Raw genomic sequence first — 19,515 nt, forward strand, 5'->3', positions numbered from 1 at the left:
TTTCTACTAGGATTAAGTGTCAGGAATTGGGAAAACCTGAGTTTAAATGTATTTGGCTGAGGTGTATGTGAACTTCTGACTTCAACTGTACATCCAGTGAAAAAGAATGAGCTTTGGTTCAAATCTATGCTCACACACACACACACACACACACACACACACACACACACACACACACACACACACACACACACACACACACACACACACACACACACACACACACACACACACACACACACACACACACACACACACACACACACACACACACACACACACACACACACACACACAGGCCCGTGGTTTACCACAGGGCGTAGCCTCCGAGGCTCTAAATACATGCATCATGTCGTCAACGACTGTTAGTTTATGTAGGCCTCTGTCATTTCCTGTTTCCTGGGAGCCTGTCTGGACGGAGAGCCCCATGTCCCTTCATTAGTTTATGTAGGCCTCTGTCATTTCCTGTTTCCCTGGGAGCCTGTCTGGACGGAGAGCCCCATGTCCCTTCATTAGTTTATGTAGGCCTCTGTCATTTCCTGTTTCCCTGGGAGCCTGTCTGGACGGAGAGCCCCATGTCCCTTCATTAGTTTATGTAGGCCTCTGTCATTTCCTGTTTCCCTGGGAGCCTGTCTGGACGGAGAGCCCCATGTCCCTTCATTAGTTTATGTAGGCCTCTGTCATTTCCTGTTTCCCTGGGAGCCTGTCTGGACGGAGAGCCCCATGTCCCTTCATTAGTTTATGTAGGCCTCTGTCATTTCCTGTTTCCCTGGGAGCCTGTCTGGACGGAGAGCCCCATGTCCCTTCATTAGTTTATGTAGGCCTCTGTCATTTCCTGTTTCCCTGGGAGCCTGTCTGGACGTAGAGCCCCATGTCCCTTCATTAGTTTATGTAGGCCTCTGTCATTTCCTGTTTCCCTGGGAGCCTGTCTGGACGGAGAGCCCCATGTCCCTTCATTAGTTTATGTAGGCCTCTGTCATTTCCTGTTTCCCTGGGAGCCTGTCTGGCGGAGAGCCCTATGTCCCTTCATTAGTTTATGTAGGCCTCTATTTACTGTTTCCCTGGGAGCCTGTCTGGACTAGAGCCCCATGTCCCTTCAAGTTTAAGGCCTCTGTCAACTGTTTAACTGGGAGCCTGTCTGGACTAGAGCCCCATGTCCCTTCATTAGTTTATGTAGGCCTCTGTCATTTCCTGTTTCCCTGGGAGCCTGTCTGGACGGAGAGCCCCATGTCCCTTCATTAGTTTATGTAGGCCTCTGTCATTTCCTGTTTCCCTGGGAGCCTGTCTGGACGGAGAGCCCCATGTCCCTTCATTAGTTTATGTAGGCCTCTGTCAACTGTTTCCCTGGGAGCCTGTCTGGACGTAGAGCCCCATGTCCCTTCATTAGTTTAAGGCCTCTGTCATTAACTGTTTCCCTGGGAGCCTGTCTGGACGGAGAGCCCCATGTCCCTTCATTAGTTTATGTAGGCCTCTGTCAACTGTTTCCCTGGGAGCCTGTCTAACTAGAGCCCCATGTCCCTTCATTAGTTTATGTAGGCCTCTGTCATTTACTGTTTCCCTGGGAGCCTGTCTAACTAGAGCCCCATGTCCCTTCAAGTTTATGTAGGCCTCTGTCATTTCCTGTTTCCCTGGGAGCCTGTCTGGACTAGAGCCCCATGTCCCTTCATTAGTTTATGTAGGCCTCTGTCATTTCCTGTTTCCCTGGGAGCCTGTCTGGACAGAGCCCCATGTCCCTTCATTAGTTTATGTAGGCCTCTGTCATTTCCTGTTTCCCTGGGAGCCTGTCTGGACGGAGAGCCCCATGTCCCTTCATTAGTTTATGTAGGCCTCTGTCATTTCCTGTAACTGGGAGCCTGTCTGGACGTAGAGCCCCATGTCCCTTCATTAGTTTATGTAGGCCTCTGTCATTTCCTGTTTCCCTGGGAGCCTGTCTGGACTAGAGCCCCATGTCCCTTCATTAGTTTATGTAGGCCTCTGTCATTTCTGTTTCCCTGGGAGCCTGTCTGGACGTAAGAGAGCCCCATGTCCCTTCATTAGTTTATGTAGGCCTCTGTCATTTCCTGTTTCCCTGGGAGCCTGTCTGGACGGAGAGCCCCATGTCCCTTCATTAGTTTATGTAGGCCTCTGTCATTTCCTGTTTCCCTGGGAGCCTGTCTGGACGTAGAGCCCCATGTCCCTTCATTAGTTTATGTAGGCCTCTGTCATTTACTTTCCCTGGGAGCCTGTCTGGACGGAGAGCCCCATGTCCCTTCATTAGTTTATGTAGGCCTCTGTCATTTCCTGTTTCTGGGAGCCTGTCTGGACTAGAGCCCCATGTCCCTTCATTAGTTTATGTAGGCCTCTGTCATTTCCTGTTTCCCTGGGAGCCTGTCTGGACTAGAGCCCCATGTCCCTTCATTAGTTTATGTAGGCCTCTGTCATTTCCTGTTTCCCTGGGAGCCTGTCTAACGGAAGCCCCATGTCCCTTCATTAGTTTATGTAGGCCTCTGTCATTTCCTGTTTCCCTGGGAGCCTGTCTGGACTAGAGCCCCATGTCCCTTCATTAGTTTATGTAGGCCTCTGTCATTTCCTGTTTCCCTGGGAGCCTGTCTGGACGGAGAGCCCCATGTCCCTTCATTAGTTTATGTAGGCCTCTGTCATTTAACTGTTTCCCTGGGAGCCTGTCTAGAGCCCTATGTCCCTTCATTAGTTTATGTAGGCCTCTGTCATTAACTGTTTCCCTGGGAGCCTGTCTGGACGGAGAGCCCCATGTCCCTTCATTAGTTTATGTAGGCCTCTGTCATTTCCTGTTTCCCTGGGAGCCTGTCTGGACGTAGAGCCCCATGTCCCTTCATTAGTTTATGTAGGCCTCTGTCATTTCCTGTTTCCCTGGGAGCCTGTCTGGACGGAGAGCCCCATGTCCCTTCATTAGTTTATGTAGGCCTCTGTCATTTACTGTTTCCCTGGGAGCCTGTCTGGACGTAGAGCCCCATGTCCCTTCATTAGTTTATGTAGGCCTCTGTCATTTCCTGTTTCCCTGGGAGCCTGTCTGGACGGAGAGCCCCATGTCCCTTCATTAGTTTATGTAGGCCTCTGTCATTTCTGTTTCCCTGGGAGCCTGTCTGGACGGAGAGCCCCATGTCCCTTCATTAGTTTATGTAGGCCTCTGTCATTTCCTGTTTCCCTGGGAGCCTGTCTGGACTAGAGCCCCATGTCCCTTCATTAGTTTATGTAGGCCTCTGTCATTAACTGTTTCCCTGGGAGCCTGTCTGGACGGAGAGCCCCATGTCCCTTCATTAGTTTAAGGCCTCTGTCATTTCCTGTTTCCCTGGGAGCCTAACTAACTAGAGCCCCATGTCCCTTCATTAGTTTATGTAGGCCTCTGTCATTTCCTGTTTCCCTGGGAGCCTGTCTGGACGGAGAGCCCCATGTCCCTTCATTAGTTTATGTAGGCCTCTGTCATTTCCTGTTTCCCTGGGAGCCTGTCTGGACGGAGAGCCCCATGTCCCTTCATTAGTTTATGTAGGCCTCTGTCATTTACTGTTTCCCTGGGAGCCTGTCTGGACGGAGAGCCCCATGTCCCTTCATTAGTTTATGTAGGCCTCTGTCATTTCTGTTTCCCTGGGAGCCTGTCTGGACGGAGAGCCCCATGTCCCTTCATTAGTTTATGTAGGCCTCTGTCATTTCCTGTTTCCCTGGGAGCCTGTCTGGACTAGAGCCCCATGTCCCTTCATTAGTTTATGTAGGCCTCTGTCATTTCCTGTTTCCCTGGGAGCCTGTCTGGACGGAGAGCCCCATGTCCCTTCATTAGTTTATGTAGGCCTCTGTCATTTACTGTTTCCTGGGAGCCTGTCTGGACGTAGAGCCCCATGTCCCTTCATTAGTTTATGTAGGCCTCTGTCATTTCCTGTTTCCTGGGAGCCTGTCTGGACGGAGAGCCCCATGTCCCTTCATTAGTTTATGTAGGCCTCTGTCATTTCCTGTTTCTGGGAGCCTGTCTGGACGTAGAGCCCCATGTCCCTTCATTAGTTTATGTAGGCCTCTGTCATTTCCCTGTTTCCCTGGGAGCCTGTCTGGACGGAGAGCCCCATGTCCCTTCATTAGTTTATGTAGGCCTCTGTCATTTCCTGTTTCCTGGGAGCCTGTCTGGACGGAGAGCCCCATGTCCCTTCATTAGTTTATGTAGGCCTCTGTCATTTCCTGTTTCCCTGGGAGCCTGTCTGGACGGAGAGCCCCATGTCCCTTCATTAGTTTATGTAGGCCTCTGTCATTTCCTGTTTCCCTGGGAGCCTGTCTGGACGTAGAGCCCCATGTCCCTTCATTAGTTTATGTAGGCCTCTGTCATTTCCTGTTTCCTGGGAGCCTGTCTGGACGTAAGAGCCCCATGTCCCTTCATTAGTTTATGTAGGCCTCTGTCATTTCCTGTTTCCCTGGGAACTAGAGCCCCATGTCCCTTCAATAGTTTATGTAGGCCTCTGTCATTTACTGTTTCCCTGGGAGCCTGTCTGGACTAGACCCATGTCCCTTCACTGTAACTAATGTAACTATCTATCTATCTATCTATCTAACTAAGATCTATCTAACTAACTAACTAACTAGGCCTCTATCTATCTATCTATCTAATCCCTGTCTAAACTAAGAGCCCCATGTCCCTTTATTAACTAACTAACTAAACCTAACTAACTAACTAACTAATTAACTAACTATTTATAACTAAGGAACTCTATACCATCCAACTAACTAACTAACTAACTAACTAACTAATTAACTCACTAATTAACTAACTATCTAACTAACTAACTAACTAACTAACTATCTATCTAACTAACTAACTCATTCCCTCCATCCCATCCCTTTATTAACCTAACCCCATGTCCCTTTACTATTGAACTAACTAACTAACTAACTAACTAACTAAATAACTAACTAACTAACTAATTAACTATCTATCTAATAACTAACTAACTATCTAACTAACTATCTATCTATCTATCTAACTAACTAACTAACTAACTAACTATCTATCTATCTATCTATCTATCTATCTATCTAACTATCTAACTAACTAACTAACTAACTAACTATCTAATAACTAACTAACTATCTAACTAACTAACTAACTAACTAACTATCTAACTATCTAACTAACTAACTCATTCCCTCCATCCCATCCCTTTATTAACCTAACCCCATGTCCCTTTACTATTGAACTAACTAACTAACTATCTAACTATAACTAACTAACTAACTAACTAACTATCTATCTATCTAACTCTAACTATCTATCTATCTAACTATCTATCTAACTAACTAACTAACTAACTATCTATCTAACTAACTATCTATCTAACTATCTATCTATCTATCTATCTATCTATCTATCTATCTAACTAACTAACTAACTAACTAACTAACTAACTAACTAACTAACTAACTATCTATCTAACTATCTATCTATCTATCTAACTAACTAATCTATAACTATCTAACTAACTAATTAACTATCTATCTATCTATCTATCTATCTATCTAACTAACTAACTAACTAATCTATCTATCTATCTATCTAACAAACTAACTAACTATCTATCTAACTCTATCTATCTATCTATCTATCTATCTATCTAACTAACTATTCCCTAACTAACTAACTAACTAACTAACTAACTAACTAACTAATTAACTAACTATCTAACTAACTAACTAACTAACTAACTAACTAACTAACTAACGATCTAACAAACTAACTAACTAACTAACTAACTCATTCCCTCCATCCCATCCCTTTACTAACCTAACCCCATGTCCCTTTACTATTGAACTAACTAACTAACTAACTAACTAACTAACTAACTAACTAACTATCTAACTAACTAACTAACTAACTAACTAACTAACTAACTAACAAACTAACAAACTAACTAACTAACTAACTAACTAACCACACTAACAAACTAACAAACTAACAAACTAACAAACTAACACTAACTAACTAACTAACTAAGTCACTCTATCCCTCAACTAACTAACAGTCCCCTAAGCCCAGGACCACTAACTGTCCCCTTCCTAACTAACTTAACTCACTCCCTCAACTCCAGGACCACTAACTGTCCCCTTCCTAACTACTTCACTCACTCCCTCAAGCCCTGACCACTAACTGTCCCCTTCAGCCCTCCAGGACCACTAACTGTCCCCTTCCTACACTACTTCAGTCACTCCCTCAGCCCTCCAGTACCACAGCCCTCAGCCCAGGACCACTAACTAACTGTCCCCCTCAGCCCTCCAGGACCACACTACTTCCTCAGTCACCCTCAGCCCTCCAGGACCACTAACTGTCCCCTTCCTACACTACTTCAGTCACTCCCTCAGCCCTCCAGGACCACTAACTGTCCCCTTCCTATCACTACTTCAGTCACTCCCTCAGCCCTCCAGGACCACTAACTGTCCCCTTCCTACACTACTTCAGTCACTCCCTCAGCCCTCCAGTACCACTAACTGTCCCCTACGATCCTACACTACTTCAGTCACTCCCTCAGCCCTCCAGTACCACTAACTGTCCCCTTCCTACACTACTTCAGTCACTCCCTCAGCCCTCCAGGACCACTAACTGTCCCCTTCCTACACTACTTCAGTCACTCCCTCAGCCCTCCAGGACCACTAACTGTCCCCTTCCTACACTACTTCAGTTACTCCCTCAGCCCTCCAGGACCACTAACTGTCCCCTTCCTACACTACTTCAGTCACTCCCTCAGCCCTCCAGTACCACTAACTGTCCCCTTCCTACACTACTTCAGTCACTCCCTCAGCCCTCCAGTACCACTAACTGTCCCCTTACGATCCTACTTCAGTCACTCCCTCAGCCCTCCAGTACCACTAACTGTCCCCTTCCTACACTACTTCAGTCACTCCCCAAGCCCTGACCACTAACTGTCCCCTTCCTACACTACTTCAGTCACTCCCTCAGCCCTCCAGCTACATGTAGCTGTTGTAGTGCCTGTCACCTTTACAATAAGAACTGAACACACTGATATCCTATTCTAACATTGGTATGACAGCAGGTTGGCTGGTTGCTGCCTCATAGCTACAGTCAGTGTCCCTGTCTTACATTAGCTGTGTCCCGGCCGAGGAGTGGAGGATTGTGGGCGGAACTGGATGATGTGATGGGAGCTGAGGGTATGTAATTATATTCAGGGCTGTTCTGAAGGAGGCTAACCCACAGGACTTGGTCCCGGGTCAAAACCCCGTTGGAATCGTTAACTCTTGTTCCAACTCTTCCACTCCACCCTCTCGACATCACCACTGGGCTGGTAGAGTCATGTATTGTAGAGGACTGGTCCACCCCTCGGAGCCTGGTTCCTCTCTAGGTTTCTTCCTAGGTTCCCGACCTTTCTAGAGAGTTTTTCCTAGCCACCGTGCTTCTACACCTGCATTGCTTGCTGTTTGGGGTTTTAGGCTGGGTTTTTGTAGAGCACTTTGACATATCAGCTGATGTAGAAGGGCTTGATAAATACATGTGATTTTGATTTGATATTGTAGAGATCCTCTCTATATGAGGCCACGCTACAGTTCCCAGCTATTGGCCCGATGCGTAGAGTGGTTGCTTTTCACGCTGGAACCCCGGGGTTCGCTACCCCGCTCCCTACGTTTGCTACAGTATGTTCTGGACAGTGGCTAATTTAAGGTCCTTCTTCTGTTAGACAGATCTGAGCGGTGTTTCCTCCTCGTCGTCTCCTGTGATGTGGCTTCCTTAAAGCCTGTTCAGTCATGCTATCACCACCTATCACAATAATAGTGGTCCTTCTGTAGCTCAGTTGGTAGAGCATGGCGCTTGTAACGCCAGGGTAGTGGGTTCGATTCCCGGGATCACCCATACGTAGAATGTATGCAATCATGACTGTAAGTCGCTTTGGATAAAAGTGTCTGCTAAATGGCATATATAATATCAGAAATCCCCACCCTACTAGGCTTATGTCAAAGACCCTCGTTTAATTCAAGGCATGAGCGTTTCAAAGAGGAACAAGGCACACCGGAACCGAATTGGTCCGAACGGGCTTGGAGTCTGTCTTGTCTGGTTTACACATGGATGAAGGCAGCTAATGGGGTTTATACACGGATTAGTTCATCATCTAGATTCGAGTCTCAGCGCACAAAGCAAAACCCGTTTTGATGTTTGTTTGGGATCTTTGCAATGTTTTTCTCGCCGCACACATCGATGTTTATCGGTGTAAACCAGTCAGGATAGACTCCAAGCCGGTTCGGACTAATTCCGTGACAGTCCGCCTTGTGCGCCTATGGAGCAGCCCGCTTTCGTCGACTAATCTAGCCCGCCCCCTTGTATGACGTCAGCCCGTTGGCAGTCAATCAGCTGAAAGAGAAGGCGGAGCCCCGCCCACTCTAACGCGCTGCTCTGGTTTGAGCTGCAGTGTCTTGAAGCAGCGGTTGGGTAAGGGAATGCAGCTGTCCGCTGTCCGGGAAGCATAACCATATATACCCATACAGACAACACACGGCCCTTTGAACTGGACTAGACCTGCCTCCTTCTACTGCCGGAGAAACCCGACACACACACACATCCCGACCACCGTGGAGCAAAGACTCTATCCACAAGGCGGAGAGGTAAAGAGCGGAGCCGCGAGCATGGCTGTCGAAGAGGAAGGGCTACGGGTTTTCCAAAGCGTCAAAATAAAAATAGGTAAGGAAAGCAGAGAGACAGAGGCAGTTAGGATATTGTTCCCCCACCCCCTCTGGTCCCTGTGCCTTTTACTTTAACGGGCTCAAAGGCATTGGGGCTTTGAGAGAGGGAGACCGCCCTCCTTCTCTCTCTCTCTCTCTCTCTCTCTCTCTCTCTCTCTCTCTCTCTCTCTCTCTCTCTCTCTCTCTCTCTCTCTCTCTCTCTGTCTCTCTCTCTCTCTCTCTCTCTCTCTCTCTCTCTCTCTCTCTCTCTCTCTCTCTCTCTCTCTCTCTCTCTCTCTCTCTCTCTCTCTCTCTCTCTCTCTCTCTCTCTCTCTCTCTCTCTCTGTCTCTGTGACATGTTGTAATTCAAATCACACGCTCCCGAAACATTGCATGTATTTTGTGAAATAGACAAGTGATCGTAGTCTATTCAGTCCGTCGTTATGGACTATGTGTAGTCAGGCCTATTCTGAGGGGTCCGTGAAGGAATATCTATGTGGTTCTTCATACGTGTATGTAATTTACAATGTGGTTGGATTGTTATTGTAAATGTGGATCGGTGTTATGTACTTCTGTTGTTTGTGGCGACAATAACTCGAGACATGAGGGTCTGAGCGCAACCCCCCCCCCCCCCCCAACAACCAGTAAACAGCTGCACGTCCATGGATGTGGCTCGATCCCGGTTTGCCCACTTTCTCCCCCGCGCGCAGAGCTTCGAATACAACAACCGGACCGTTAGTCTAACGAGAGACCCAGTCCCGGTGTGGATTTTCAGGGTCACATATGTTTTACTGTGAGGCGCTATTGCGCCAGAACTCGTGGCAGTCATTGGACAGCTTTAGGCAATAATAAGTAAGAGAAAATACCCCCTCGACGACTGGCACTAGCCTCTGGAGGCCCGCACGTAAAATAACCTTCCTCCATGGCTCTCAATAGGACATGGCCCTGGCTAGCTTTTCCATGTGTTATTAATTCGCTATACACACACTAGTATGCAAAACACATATGTATATTCAATACAACAACAAAAATATATGACTATTTATGGTTCACCATTTATCCAGTTGATGCGTGTTTTTTATTGCGTTAGATGGTGCGCTATAATGTCATCTCCCGATTGACTAATCGGCTGTTGGTGACTTCCTCATCTCGGTTGGTCTCCAAACGGACAACACAACAACAGCTCTGTGGTTAAACTTAAGTCTACCCTGGACTCACCGTGTGTGTAGTCTGATTGTTCAGTCTACCCTGTACTCACTGTGGGTGTAGTCTGATTGTTCAGTCTACCCTGTACCCACCGTGGGTGTAGTCTGATTGGTCAGTCTACCCTGTACTCACTGTGGGTGTAGTCTGATTGTTCAGTCTACCCTGTACCCACCGTGGGTGTAGTCTGATTGGTCAGTCTACCCTGTACTCACTGTGGGTGTAGTCTGATTGGTCAGTCTACCCTGGACCCACCGTGGGTGTAGTCTGATTGGTCAGTCTACCCTGTACTCACTGTGGGTGTAGTCTGATTGGTCAGTCTACCCTGTACTCACTGTGGGTGTAGTCTGATTGGTCAGTCTACCCTGTACTCACTGTGGGTGTAGTCTGATTGGTCAGTCTACCCTGTACTCACTGTGGGTGTAGTCTGATTGGTCAGTCTACCCTGGACCCACTGTGGGTGTAGTCTGATTGGTCAGTCTACCCTGGACCCACTGTGGGTCTAGTCTGATTGTTTTGACCCTTTAAACATGGGTGTAGTCAGAAAAACAACACCCTGCAGGTGCAGTGTGTGTGTGTGTGTGTGTGTGTGTGTGTGTGTGTGTGTGTGTGTGTGTGTGTGTGTGTGTTGGTCAGTCTACCCTGGTGTGTGTGGGTGTAGTCTGATTGGTCAGTCTACCCTGTGTGTGTGTGGGTGTAGTCTGATTGGTCAGTCTACCCTGTACTCACTGTGGGTGTAGTCTGATTGTCAGTCTACCCTGTACTCATATGTCTGTTAGTCTGCAGGTTGTCAAACCACTGTGGGTGTAAAGTCTGATTGGTCAGTCAACCTGTGGGTGTCAAATGTGGTCAGTCTAACCCTGAACTCCCTACAATCTCTGTCTGATTGTTTTGACTTTAAACATGAAACAGAGCAGAAAAACAATAAACAGCAGGTGCAGTGTGTGTGTGTGTGTGTGTGTGTGTGTGTGTGTGTGTGTGTGTGTGTGTGTGTGTGTGTGTGTGTGTGTGTGTGTGTGTGTGTGTGTGTGTGTGTGTGTGTGTGTGTGTGTGTGTGTGTGTGTGTGTGTGGTGTGTCTACTGTGTGTGTGTGTGTGTGCAATAGGACTAGTGTGTGTGTGATGATTGCAGGACTGACATGGCAGCATTCCATATGTCTGATTAGCAGCAGGTTGTCAAACCACTAGACAGATAAACAACGACTCAACCTGAGTTCAAATGTTACAGAAATAACCCAGAACCTCCCTACAATCTACTGTATTCACCTGGTGTACTGTCTAGAACCTCACTAGAACCTATAACCTCCCTACAATAGGACTAGTCTACTGTACTGTCACCAACCTCACTAGAACCTAGAACCTCCCTACAATAGGACTAGTCTACTGTAGTCTACTGTACTGTCACCAACCTCACTAGAACCCAGAACCTCCCTACAATAGGACTAGTCTACTGTAGTCTACTGTACTGTCACCAACCTCACTAGAACCTAGAACCTCCCTACAATAGGACTAGTCTACTGTACTGTCACCAACCTCACTAGAACCTATAACCTCCCTACAATAGGACTAGTCTACTGTATTCTACTGTACTGTCACCAACCTCACTAGAACCTAGAACCTCCCTACAATAGGACTAGTCTACTGTAGTCTACTGTACTGTCACCAACCTCACTAGAACCTATAACCTCCCTACAATAGGACTAGTCTACTGTAGTCTACTGTACTGTCACCAACCTCACTAGAACCTATAACCTCCCTACAATAGGACTAGTCTACTGTAGTCTACTGTACTGTCACCAACCTCACTAGAACCTATAACCTCCCTACAATAGGACTAGTCTACTGTACTGTCACCAACCTCACTAGAACCTATAACCTCCCTACAATAGGACTAGTCTACTGTACTGTCACCAACCTCACTAGAACCTAGAACCTCCCTACAATAGGACTAGTCTACTGTACTGTCACCAACCCCACTAGAACCCAGAACCTCCCTACAATAGGACTAGTCTACTGTAGTCTACTGTACTGTCACCAACCTCACTAGAACCTAGAACCTCCCTACAATAGGACTAGTCTACTGTACTGTCACCAACCTCACTAGAACCTAGAACCTCCCTACAATAGGACTAGTCTACTGTAGTCTACTGTACTGTCACCAACCTCACTAGAACCTATAACCTCCCTACAATAGGACTAGTCTACTGTAGTCTACTGTACTGTCACCAACTAGAACCTATAACCTCCCTACAATAGGACTAGTCTACTGTACTGTCACCAACCTCACTAGAACCTATAACCTCCCTACAATAGGACTAGTCTACTGTACTGTCACCAACCTCACTAGAACCTATAACCTCCCTACAATAGGACTAGTCTACTGTCTACTGTCACCAACCTCACTAGAACCTATAACCTCCCTACAATAGGACTAGTCTACTAGTCTACTGTACTGTCACCAATCTCACTAGAACCTATAACCTCCCTACAATAGGACTAACCTGTCCCCAACCTCACTAGAACCTAGAACCTCCCTACAATAGGACTAGTCTACTGTAGTCTACTGTACTGTCACCAACCTCACTAGAACCTATAACCTCCCTACAATAGGACTAGTCTACTGTAGTCTACTGTACTGTCACCAACCTCACTAGAACCTATAACCTCCCTACAATAGGACTAGTCTACTGTACTGTCACCAACCTCACTAGAACCTATAACCTCCCTACAATAGGACTAGTCTACTGTAGTCTACTGTACTGTCACCAACCTCACTAGAACCTATAACCTCCCTACAATAGGACTAGTCTACTGTAGTCTACTGTACTGTCACCAACCTCACTAGAACCTATAACCTCCCTACAATAGGACTAGTCTACTGTACTGTCACCAACCTCACTAGAACCTATAACCTCCCTACAATAGGACTAGTCTACTGTAGTCTACTGTACTGTCACCAACCTCACTAGAACCTATAACCTCCCTACAATAGGACTAGTCTACTGTACTGTCCCCAACCTCACTAGAACCTAGAACCTCCCTACAATAGGACTAGTCTACTGTAGTCTACTGTACTGTCCCCAACCTCACTAGAACCTAGAACCTACCTACAATAGGACTAGTCTACTGTAGTCTACTGTACTGTCACCAACCTCACTAGAACCTATAACCTCCCTACAATAGGACTAGTCTACTGTAGTCTACTGTACTGTCACCAACCTCACTAGAACCTAGAACCTCCCTACAATAGGACTAGTCTACTGTACTGTCACCAACCTCACTAGAACCTATAACCTCCCTACAATAGGACTAGTCTACTGTAGTCTACTGTACTGTCACCAACCTCACTAGAACCTATAACCTCCCTACAATAGGACTAGTCTACTGTAGTCTACTGTACTGTCACCAACCTCACTAGAACCTATAACCTCCCTACAATAGGACTAGTCTACTGTAGTCTACTGTACTGTCACCAACCTCACTAGAACCTATAACCTCCCTACAATAGGACTAGTCTACTGTAGTCTACTGTACTGTCACCAACCTCACTAGAACCTATAACCTCCCTACAATAGGACTAGTCTACTGTACTGTCCCCAACCTCACTAGAACCTATAACCTCCCTACAATAGGACTAGTCTACTGTACTGTCACCAACCCCACTAGAACCTATAACCTCCCTACAATAGGACTAGTCTACTGTACTGTCACCAACCTCACTAGAACCTATAACCTCCCTACAATAGGACTAGTCTACTGTACTGTCCCAACCTCACTAGAACCTATAACCTCCCTACAATAGGACTAGTCTACTGTAGTCTACTGTACTGTCACCATCCTCACTAGAACCTAGAACCTCCCTACAATAGGACTAGTCTACTGTAGTCTACTGTACTGTCACCATCCTCACTAGAACCTAGAACCTCCCTACAATAGGACTAGTCTACTGTAGTCTACTGTACTGTCACCAACCTCACTAGAACCTATAATCTCCCTACAATAGGACTAGTCTACTGTAGTCTACTGTACTGTCACCAACCTCACTAGAACCTAGAACCTCCCTACAATAGGACTAGTCTACTGTACTGTCACCAACCTCACTAGAACCTATAACCTCCCTACAATAGGACTAGTCTCTTGTAGTCTACTGTACTGTCACCAACCTCACTAGAACCTATAACCTCCCTACAATAGGACTAGTCTACTGTAGTCTACTGTACTGTCACCAACCTCACTAGAACCTAGAACCTCCCTACAATAGGACTAGTCTACTGTAGTCTACTGTACTGTCACCAACCTCACTAGAACCTAGAACCTCCCTACAATAGGACTAGTCTACTGTAGTCTACTGTACTGTCACCAACCTCACTAGAACCTAGAACCTCCCTACAATAGGACTAGTCTACTGTAGTCTACTGTACTGTCCCCAACCTCACTAGAACCTAGAACCTACCTACAATAGGACTAGTCTACTGTACTGTCCCCAACCTCATTAGAACCTAGAACCTCTCTACAATAGGACTAGTCTACTGTACTGTCATCAACCTCACTAGAACCTATAACCTCCCTACAATAGGACTAGTCTACTGTAGGTTCTGGGCTCTAGGTTCTGGACTCTAGGTTCTGGACTCTGGGTTCTGGACACTGGGTTCTGGACTCTGGGTTCTGGACTCTGGGTTCTGGACACTGGGTTCTGAACTCTGGGTTCTGGACTCTGGGTTCTGGACACTGGGTTCTGAACTCTGGGTTCTGGACTCTAGGTTCTGGACTCTAGGTTCTGGACTCTGGGTTCTGGACTCTAGGTTCTGGACTCTGGGTTCTGGACTCTGGGTTCTGGACACTGGGTTCTGGACTCTAGGTTCTGGACTCTAGGTTCTGGACTCTGGGTTCTGGACTCTAGGTTCTGGACTCTGGGTTCTGGACTCTGGGTTCTGGACACTGGGTTCTGGACTCTGGGTTCTGGACTCTGGGTTCTGGACACTAGGTTCTGGGCTCTAGGTTCTGGACTCTGGGTTCTGGACTCTGGGTTCTGGACACTGGGTTCTGAACTCTGGGTTCTGGACTCTAGGTTCTGGACATGCTGCAGACCAACAGGTTACTGGTCCAAACTGTTGGCAGTACATTGATATGGTAGAACAACACCCCTAAATCACAACAGAACAGAACAGTCCAGATGTTTGTATGGAATCACATTCGTTTGATTTAATCACCTTTATTAAGTCATCATCTTATGACATCATTATGTTGTCGGACAAAAAACATAATCACTATTTTAGAGGTTCTTCAGTGTAAATAAGGCATTCTTTTATGACTGCTGTCGATCACTTAGATGATGTATTTTCAGGTAGAGATACCAACTGCTCTCTCTTCCTCTCTGTCATGAGCTGTTCTGTCTCTGTCTCTCTGTGTCTGCCCCAAACTACCTTAACATAGCAGGCCTAAACGAAACACACAGACCGGACAAGTAGGTTCGCAGTGGATTATGGGCGTTGTAGTTAATCACCACGTTTTCTGCACTAAACTATGTAGAATATTGGCTTGTTAGAAACTACAACTCCCTACTACATCACACAGTTCAGTCTGGGTCTGATTTATCTCTAGAGAAACTACAACTCCCTACTACATCACACAGTTCAGTCTGGGTCTGATTTATCTCTAGAGAAACTACAACTCCCTACTACATCACACAGTTCAATCTGGGTCTGATTTATCTCTAGAGAAACTGAGCAATGTGGGGCGGCAGGGTAGCCTAGTGGTTAGAGCGTTGGACTAGTAACCGAAAGGTTGCAAGTTCGAATCCCCAAGGTACAAGTCTGTCGTTCTGCCCCTGAACAGGCAGTTAACCCACTGTTCCTAGACCAGTTAACCCACTGTTCCTAGGCCGTCATTGAAAATAAGAATTTATTCTTAACGGACTTGCCTAGTAAAATAAAATAAATAAATTGAAACCACAGAAAAAAAAAGTGAAAGAAAGGTCATTTAATTCATTGAACCCTTGATGGTCATTAAAAAGGAAAAATAACTGTAATTTTGGTGGTTACTAGTCCAACGCTCTAACCACTAGGCTACCCTGCCTCCCCAATACCCCCCAGATATAAAGACAGGTTACTAGTCCAACGCTCTAACCACTAGGCTACCCTGCCTCCCCAATACCCCTCAGATATAAAGACAGGTTAGTAGTCCAACACTTTAACCACTAGGCTACCCTGCCTCCCCAATACCCCTCAGATATAAAGACAGGTTAGTAGTCCAACACTCTAACCACTAGGCTACCCTGCCTCCCCAATACCCCCCAGATATAAAGACAGGTTACTAGTCCAACGCTCTAACCACTAGGCTACCCTGCCTCCCCAATACCCCTCAGATATAAAGACAGGTTACTAGTCCAACGCTCTAACCACTAGGCTACCCTGCCGGAGAGATCACATCACAGATGGTTTCAGAGTTGAACATCTCTATGTCCAGACAGGACTGTCCTCTATGTCCTACAGAGAGGACTGTTCCCCCTCCTGTCCTCTGTGTCCTACAGACAGGACTGTTCCCCCTCCTGTCCTCTATGTCCTCCAGACAGGACTGTCTCCTTCCTGTCCTCTGTGTCCTGCAGAGAGGACTGTCCCCCTCCTGTCCTCTATGTCCTACAGACAGGACTGTCCCCCTCCTGTCCTCTGTGTCCTACAGACAGGACTGTCCCCTTCCTGTCCTCTGTGTCCTAAAGCAGCATGTTATACATTAACTGTTGGGCTAGAGGAGCTGGGCGGGGCCTAATGTCCGGGGGAACGCAGGGAAACAGGAAGCTACTGCCCCAAAATCACTTCCTGATTGGCTGCATGGACAACAAAAGAAGTGTTTTTTTCCTGCGTAGCAACAAGCTAATGAAAACCAGATGGACTGACTGGGATGGGGGGGTTGTTGTGGTTCTCACACCTACTCACTAACAGTACAGCAGGCTGCTGAGGGCTGTCTCTCATCAACCAGCTCCACGTCTTACTCAACCCCAGGAGACACACGGAGACACAGAGAGAGAGAGAGAGTTAGGGGGGTAGAGAGAGAGTTAGAGGGGGGGGTAGAGAGAGAGTTAGAGGGGGGGGGTAGAGAGAGAGTTAGGGGGTAGAGAGAGAGTTAGGGGGGGGTAGTAGAGAGAGAGCTAGAGGGGGGTAGAGAGAGCATTAGAGGGAGGGGGATAGAGAGAGAGTTAGAGGGGGGGTAGAGAGAGAGTTAGAGGGGGGGGTAGAGAGAGAGTTAGAGGGGGGTTAGAGGGGGGGGTAGAGAGAGAGAGTTAGAGGGGGGTAGAGAGAGAGTTAGAGGGGGGGTAGAGAGAGAGTTAGAGGGGGGTAGAGAGAGAGTTAAGGGGGTAGAGAGAGAGTTAGAGGGGGGTAGAGAGAGAGTTAGAGGGGGGGTAGAGAGAGCATTAGAGGGGGCGGTAGAGAGAGAGTTAGAGGGGGGTAGAGAGAGCATTAGAGTGAGGGGGTAGAGAGAGCATTAGAGGGGGGCGGTTGAGAGAGAGTTAGAGGGAGGGGGATAGAGAGAGCATTAGAGGGAGGGGGGATAGAGAGAGCATTAGAGGGAGGGGGGGTAGAGAGAGTGAATCTGAAGTCTAGAATTTGAAGTCAAATGTCTGCTGTTTGCTGATGATCTGGTGCTTCTGTCACCAACCAAGGAGGGCCTACAGCAGCACCTAGATATTCTGCACAGATTCTGCCAGACCTGGGCCCTGACAGTAAATCTCAGTAAGACCAAAATAATGGTGTTCCAAAAAAGGTCCAGTCGCCACAAATACAAATTCCATCTAGACACCGTTGCCCTAGAGCACACAAAAAACTATACATACCTCGGCCTAAACATCAGCGCCACAGGTAACTTCCACAAAGCTGTGAACGATCTGAGAGACAAGGCAAGAAGGGCCTTCTATGCCATCAAAAGAAACATAAATTTCAACATACCAATTAGGATCTGGCTAAAAATAATTCAGTCATAGAGCCCATTGCCCTTTATGGTTGTGAGGTCTGGGGTCCGCTCACCAACCAAGACTTCACAAAATGGGACAAACACCAAATTGAGACTCTACATGCAGAATTCTGCAAAGGTTTACAACATAAAACACCCAATAGAGCAGAGCAGAATTAGGCCGATACCCACTAATTATCAACATCCAGAAAAGAGCTGTTAAATTCTACAACCACCTAAAAGGAAACGACAACAAAGCCATCACCTACAGAGAGATGAACCTGGAGAAGAGTCCCCTAAGCAAGCTGGTCCTGGGGCTCTGTTCACAAACACACACACACCCCACAGATCCCCAGGACAACAGCACAATTAGACCCAACCCAAATCATGAGAAAACAAGAAGATAATTACTTAACACATTGGAAAGAATTAACAAAATAACAGAGCAAACTAGAATGCTATTTGGCCCTAAACAGAGAGTACACAGCGGCAGAATACCTGACCACTGTGACTGACCCAAACTTAAGGAAAGCTTTGACTATGTACAGACTCAGTGAGCATAGCCTTGCTATTGACAAAGGCCGCCGTAGACAGACATGGCTCTCAAGAGAAGACAGGCTATGTGCTCACTGTCCACAAAATGAGGTGGAAACTGAGCTGCACTTCCTAACCTCCTGCCCAATGTATGACCATATTAGAGAGACATATTTCCCTCAGATTACACAGATACACAAAGAATTCGAAAACAAACCTGATTTTGATAAACTCCCATATCTACTGGGTGAAATACCACAGTGTGACATCACAGCAGCAAGATTTGTGACCTGTTGCCACGAGAAAAGGTCAACCAGTGAAGAACAAACACCATTGTAAATACAACCCATATTTATGTTTATTTATTTTCCCTTTTGCACATGAACTATTTGCACATCATTACAACACTGTATAAAGACATAATGAAATGTCTTTATCCTTTTGAACTTCTGTGAGGTTAATGTTCACTGTTCATTTTTATTGTTTATTTCACTTTTGTATATTATCTATTTCACTGGCAATGTTACATATAACATATGTTCCCTTTCCAATAAAACCCTTAAATGGAAATTGAATTGAGAGAGAGAGAGAGAGAGAGAAGAGAGAGAGAGGGGGAGAGAGAGGGAGAGAGACAGAGAGAGAGAGAGAAGAGAGAGAGAGAGAGAGAGAGAGAGAGAGAGAGAGAGAGAGAGAGAGAGAGAGAAGAGAGAGGGAGAGAGAAGAGATAGAGAGACAGAGAGAGAGAGAGAGAGAGAGAGAGAGAGAGAGAGAGAAGAGATAGAGACAGAGAGAGAGAGAGAGAGATAAGAGAGAGAGAGAGAAGAGAGAGAGGGAGGAAGCAATAGAGAGAGAGAGAGAAGAAATAGAGAGAGAGAGAGAGAGAGAGAGAGAAGAGAGAGAGGCTAAAGAAAGAGGGGGTAGAGAGAGAGAGCTGAGGTTGGTAAGTCTAGCGCAGAGCGACACTGACCAGGCGGTCTTTTCAGTCCAGAAAGGCATTGTGGTCTGTGAGTGGGAGGAGCCGGAGAGGATGTTGATCACATGGGTCAGGGAAGGGAGAAGACACAGAGAGAGACTGTCCAGCTGGCTGCCTGGAGCTCTGCTGTCTCCTGAGTGGTCAGAGGACATGAATACAGGCAGGGTTGTCTCATGCCAGAGAGAGACAGGGACACGCGTCACTCTGGAA

This window comes from Oncorhynchus gorbuscha, unplaced genomic scaffold (genome assembly GCF_021184085.1).
Source record: "Oncorhynchus gorbuscha isolate QuinsamMale2020 ecotype Even-year unplaced genomic scaffold, OgorEven_v1.0 Un_scaffold_472, whole genome shotgun sequence".
In the NCBI taxonomy this organism is placed as follows: domain Eukaryota; kingdom Metazoa; phylum Chordata; class Actinopteri; order Salmoniformes; family Salmonidae; genus Oncorhynchus; species Oncorhynchus gorbuscha.